Below are 6449 nucleotides of genomic sequence, written 5' to 3' on the forward strand. Positions count from 1 at the left end.
CGTACTAAGGCTTTCAGAAGAGGAAGGATGCGCAGATCATGCTTCCAGAAGAGGTGGCGCGCGCATGGATTGCAAAAGAGGCAGGAGAATGCAGTCATTAATGTGCAGAAGTGGAAAGATATATGTCCAGTCTTTCCTTTTTAGGTGGAGCCTTCATTTGAATTTTAAACGCTGAACGCAGAAGAGGCAAGTGTGCCTTGATGAGACCTTGCTGCCTAAATTGGAAGATTTGACTGCTGCAGTACGTGCACATCTTTGAATAAGGAAAGAAAGATCTGCGATTCGAAATTCAAATAATTTCCTGACTGAGCTTTCCTTATTTGCTTTTGTCTCTGCACTTTCCTCATTTGAAGACTTTCCTTTTCTGAAAACCTGCCTTATTTGAAAACTTTCCTTTCTTAGCACATGTTCTAAATAAGGCAGGAAAGATTCTGCAGTTCGAATTTCGGACAGTTTGCTGACTGTGCTTTCTGACTCTTTCCTTATTTGGCACTTTCCATATATGAAGACTTTCCTTATTTGGAACTTTCCATATATGAAAACTTTCCTTTTCTGGAACTTTCCATATTTGGCACTTTTTGGCAGTTTTAAGAGCATTTTCTCCAGATTGTCTCTTTACACCTAATATCTGCAAAACATGGTTAAAACCGCAAAATTAGGTAGAAAAGGTGTAAATAAACATCAAGATTATCATGATAAAGTGGGCTAAATTATGCTCTGTCAAATACCCCCACACCTAGCCTTTTGCTTGTCCTCAAGCAAACAAACATAGTTAAACAAACTCTCTTTGCTTTGATCCTTATTTCCACTTAAGCTCTTACTCTAGACCCCTATTTTGAATCATTGCAATAAAGAATGTATGCATCAAGGTTACTTACCTCTTTCCTTGTTTCCCTTTACTTACCATGGCTAGGATTGGTTTTCCTCAAGAGAGACCATGCACATTATATATTAAGACTTTTTCTAGCTTTTGGTGTGACTTGCCCTTACCTTGAAGTACTTTATTCAGGCTTTTGCACTTTAGATCTTGCTTGGAAAGGTCACCAACCTATTTTTGATGTACTTTTAAATCTTTCAGTGGGTCACCTATCCAAGTGGCTATTTAGCCTTGTTCATAGTCTTTTGACCATTGGAACAATTTTCTCCATTTTTTTTTTATGCTTTTGAGGGCTTTGCCTTTGCTGAATTTTCTTTCTCTCAATGAATTGGGCAAATCAACACCTATTGCTAAATCAAGTCATGTTAAGTTCATTCACACAATTTCATTTTTGTCATCTTCAATCGAGGGTCATCAGTATATTTTTCACCATTGGTAAGCTCCAAGATTCAATTCAAAAAGCAATTCCCAAACATGAATACATCTTATTGCAATTGATTCAACCTAGGGTTAAAGAGTCATCACATCAATGGGGTCATGGAAAGAAAGTTCATCAACATAGCTCATCAATTTGAGTAAAGCAAATCAGAAAGAAGAAGACCATGGTTGATCAAACACAAACTGAAAGGAAAACTGAAAAGAAAATGCAAACTAAAAGAAAAAACTGAAAGGAAAATGCAAACTGAAAGGAAAAATGTGTCTAAAGCAAAAAATTAAAAATTTCAGAGATCCGCACCCCCACACCTAAATCATGCATTGTCCTCAATGTATAGAAAACATAAAAGAACAAAGGAAACTGAGTACTCCCCTGGTGTGGTGTTGTATGGTGCGATCCACTTGGCAAGTTGCCTCAAGTAATTGGGGGAGGAAAAGGGTCCCAACAGAATTAAGTGAATAGTGTAGCATGCCTTTTGATTTAGTCATAACCCATCTTATTTCTTTCATGTACTCGTGAAGTAACATGATCAGTTTCTCCTCTTTCAGATGAGGTGTGCCTCTAGCCCTTATGTTTGCATTTTTTAGCACTTCGAGCTTCAATTGATATTTCTCCATATGTAGCTGCAGTTTAGCATTGAGTTCGGGCAAAACAAATTCTACCTTATCTGGAGGCTTGGGCAAGCATAGATCTGCATGCTCCTTTGGTTTGGGTGCTTGGAATACCATTTGTTCCTTGTGAGCCTGGGCTGTTTGCATTGGAAGGCTGAAAGGAGTTTCAGATTCTTCTTTCTGCGCAGAACTTACCTGAAAGGGAGGCGGAAGACCACTGATCTGCGATTGAAGCTGAAAGGACACAACTGAAAGGCTTTCAGGTACTCCTTCTTGCGCAAGGTTGGTCTGCAATGGGAGGCTGGAAGGAGTTTCATGCGATGGAAGCTGAAGAAGTGTGACTGGAAGTGTTGCAGGACTGTCCTGCGCAAGGTTGATCTGCGCACCAAGCTGAAGTGGTGCGATCTGCTTCTGTTCATTCTGCGCATGGCTGCAGTCCACCTGTTGGATGCAACAGTCAGTTTCTTTCAGTTCTGGCTCTTTCTGGCTCTCTTTCCTGCAAGGATCATCATTTAGCATATCATTTTGATTTACATAAAAAACATCTTGGCTCATAAAATCAATGATATCTAAAGCAACAAGTTCTGTTTGATCAGTTTGATTGGACAAACTATCTTCTGGTTGGGTTTCTTCAGCAACTTGTTCTTGTACTTGCCATCTTTCATCATCAGCTTGACGCTCTTCCTCTTTTCTTACCATGTCTTCTCTCCATTTGGCGGCTACTCGATCCACTTCCTGTTGGAAATTGTGCAAAGTCTCCAACATCTTATAAAGATTAGTTCTGGTATCTTCAGGTATTGCATATCTCGGCTGTCCATAGAATCTTTCACATGCATGTACTTGTTGGAGTTGTTGTTCTTCAAAAGCTTGTTCAGCTTGGTCTATAACAAAACTTCTCATAGCAGCGATTTGTTCATAAAGTTCCACAAGGCGGAAAGGTGTACTTACCGCGTCTTGTTCTATGGTTAAATCTTTCAATAAAGATGTTAGAAAAGAAAGATCAGATCTACTTACCTCATCCATGATTCAGATGTGCGATTGAGATGTTTCAGAAGATGGTCTGCGATGACGTGCTCTCCTTTTTTTTTTTTTTTTTTAAATTTGGTCCTGAAAGAAAAACAAATAAGTTAAATCAACTCCCCGGCAACGGCGCCAATTTTGACAAAGCGGTTGTCGAAGCCGGTCAAAATAAATAACCTTTTTAACTACCAACAATATTAAAACTGTAGACAGTGGTAAAAGGATCGTATCCACAGGGAATTGATACTTATTTACCTTCCTTGAGTAGACCAAATGAACAAACAGAAAATAAATAAACAATGAAAATAAATTGCGAGTAAAGTAAATAAGGGGGGTTTGAGATTGATTTGATTAAACTAATGGTGGAAACAATAAAGTAAAGCAAATAATAAAAATAAAGAGAAAACAAATAAGAGAAAAGCTCTAGTTGAAGATTCGGATTCACTTTAAGTTGATGGGATTGATCATTGACTCATATGTTCCTTTGTTGATTCAATAAATTGGCCATGGAGATTGAAGAAGCTTCTCACATCCATTATCTCTCTTTTAGGTTAAATCAATTAGGGATAGTCCTCCAATTAATTACTAATTAACAATTGCCAAAGAACGTCTTTGAGCCACAGGCCTTATACAATAGTCAATCGCATAAAGAAATAGAGAGAACCAATTCTAGTCACCCACATGCATGGAGACAACACTAGATCATGCAATTTCCTTGGTTTTTACACCAAGTGTTCTTATATTTGAGCAATCCAAGCAAATACGGACTAAGATTATTCAAACAACAATATATTACCTTGAAATCAAAGATCAATAGAGATCCGCACGACAAAGCAATAATATCTTAAAGCACCAAATTACATGAATATTGAAAAGCAACTAAAGATTAACCATGTAGTTCAAGTCTCTCAATCCAAAAATACAACCAAAGTTTCACCAAATCCTCAACTAGAAAAAAGGTTTCAGCCACTCATGGCTGAAACAAAAACTAAAAATAAAGAAAGGAAGAAAAAGAGAAGATGTCACTTGCAATCCCGTAGGTGTCTCCCAAGGGGAGTGTAAAGACCATGTAGAGGCTTCTTATGTGGCTTTTTATAGTTGAAAAGTGCTGCCCTAGGTCATACTTACTGCCCAAGAGGTATTTTCTGCCCAAGATGTGTCTGAAAAGGAAAGAATCGCGCTTTTCGGCTTCAGAAGGAAGGCTGCGCGAAAATGCACTGCTGAAGGAAGTTGGTGCGCGCGGTTTGCTCTCAGAAAGGGAAGGAGGCGCAGATTGTGCTTCCTAAATAAGTTTAGATGCTGACCTTGCTTCCTAATTAGTGTAGAGACTGTCCAAGGTGCTGCCCATATGCAACTTGCTGCCCAAGTTGTTGCAAAAGAGGAAAGAATCGGACTGCAAGGCTTCAGAAGGAAGTTGGCGCGCAGATTGCCTTCAGAATAGGAAAGGAGCGTACCTTGTGCTTGAAAAGGAAGGAAGAGCGATCCAAGGCTGCCAATAGAGGAAGAAAAGTCGTGGCTTGATGTTCATAAGGAAATATGCACGTACTAAGGCTTTCAGAAGAGGAAGGATGCGCAGATCATGCTTCCAGAAGAGGTGGCGCGCGCATGGATTGCAAAAGAGGCAGGAGAATGCAGTCATTAATGTGCAGAAGTGGAAAGATATATGTCCAGTCTTTCCTTTTTAGGTGGAGCCTTCATTTGAATTTTAAACGCTGAACGCAGAAGAGGCAAGTGTGCCTTGATGAGACCTTGCTGCCTAAATTGGAAGATTTGACTGCTGCAGTACATGCACATCTTTGAATAAGGAAAGAAAGATCTGCGATTCGAAATTCAAATAATTTCCTGACTGAGCTTTCCTTATTTGCTTTTGTCTCTACACTTTCCTCATTTGAAGACTTTCCTTTTCTGAAAATCTGCCTTATTTGAAAACTTTCCTTTCTTAGCACATGTTCTAAATAAGGCAGGAAAGATTCTGCAGTTCGAATTTCGGACAGTTTGCTGACTGTGCTTTCTGACTCTTTCCTTATTTGGCACTTTCCATATATGAAGACTTTCCATATATGAAGACTTTCCTTATTTGGAACTTTCCATATATGAAAACTTTCCTTTTCTGGAACTTTCCATATTTGGCACTTTTTGGCAGTTTTAAGAGCATTTTCTCCAGATTGTCTCTTTACACCTAATATCTGCAAAACATGGTTAAAACCGCAAAATTAGGTAGAAAAGGTGTAAATAAACATCAAGATTATCATGATAAAGTGGGCTAAATTATGCTCTGTCACTAAGCCAATGAAACAGAAGAAGAGAATCTTTGGGAAGGAGGAGCAATAGGCCACAAGGGACAACGTGGAGAAATTAGAAAAGGCTGGGTTTATTAGGGGAAGTAATGTGTCCATAGTGGTTAGCTAACCCTGTGTTAGTAAAAATGGCCAACGGGAAGTATAGGATATGTACAGACTTCACCAACCTAAACCAGGTCTGTCCAAAAGATTGTTATCTCCTCATAGATATTAATAAAATGGTCGATTCTACTGCTGGTTTTGAGTACTTATCGTCTGTAGATACAATATCGGGATATCACCAAATCCCCATGGATAAGTCAGATGAAGAGAAGACCTCCATTATAACTGAAGATGAGACATATTGCTATAAGGCTATGCCTTGTGGGTTGAAAAATGCCGGGGCAACATACTAGCAACTGATGAATAAAATCTTCAAAGACCAGATAGGGAGAAATGTAAAGGTGTGTGTCGATGACATGGTAGTTAAAAGCCAAACCTTCTACCAACATCTGACTGATCTAGAAGAAGTCTTTCGAGTACTGTAGCGGTACAGAATGAGGTTGAATCCTGCGAAATGTGCTTTTTTCATCATAGGAGGAAAATTTTTAGGCTATATAGTCAGTGTGAAAGGTATAGAGCCAAACCTAGAAAAGGAAGAAGTCATATTGAACATGCCTGAATCGACCTGTGTGAGGGATATACAGAGGCTAACAGGGAGAGTAGTAGCACTTAATAGATTCATGTCCAGATCTGTAAAGAGATGTCTACCCTTCTTCAAGAATTTAAGGAAAGTCCCAAATTTTGAATGGTCGGAGGATTGCCGAGAGACTTTCAAGAGCCTTAAGAAATATTTTAACTCCCCACATGTGCTTAGCAGTCCTTTGGCATGGGAAGAGCTGTTGATCTACTTATCTGCATCAGAATAGGCGGTAAGTGCCATACTGATAAGGGAAGAGGCAGGGATTCAGAAGTCGGTCTCTATGTCAGCAAAGTACTTAAGGACGCCAAGATCATGTATATGAACATAGAAAATTTGGCATTTTCTCTATTACTAGCCGTAAGGAAATTCAGAATGTATCTAGAGGATCGCCAAGGAGTGGTAATGATTGATCATCCTTTGAAAAAGATCATGCACAAGCTTGGAACTTTAGGGAGGATGCAAGCATGGTCAATAGAAATCAGCCCGTATTGTCTCATTTATCGACCTCAGACAACAATTAAAG

The sequence above is a fragment of the Manihot esculenta genome, chromosome 9 (assembly GCF_001659605.2).
Source record: "Manihot esculenta cultivar AM560-2 chromosome 9, M.esculenta_v8, whole genome shotgun sequence".
NCBI lineage: Eukaryota > Viridiplantae > Streptophyta > Magnoliopsida > Malpighiales > Euphorbiaceae > Manihot > Manihot esculenta.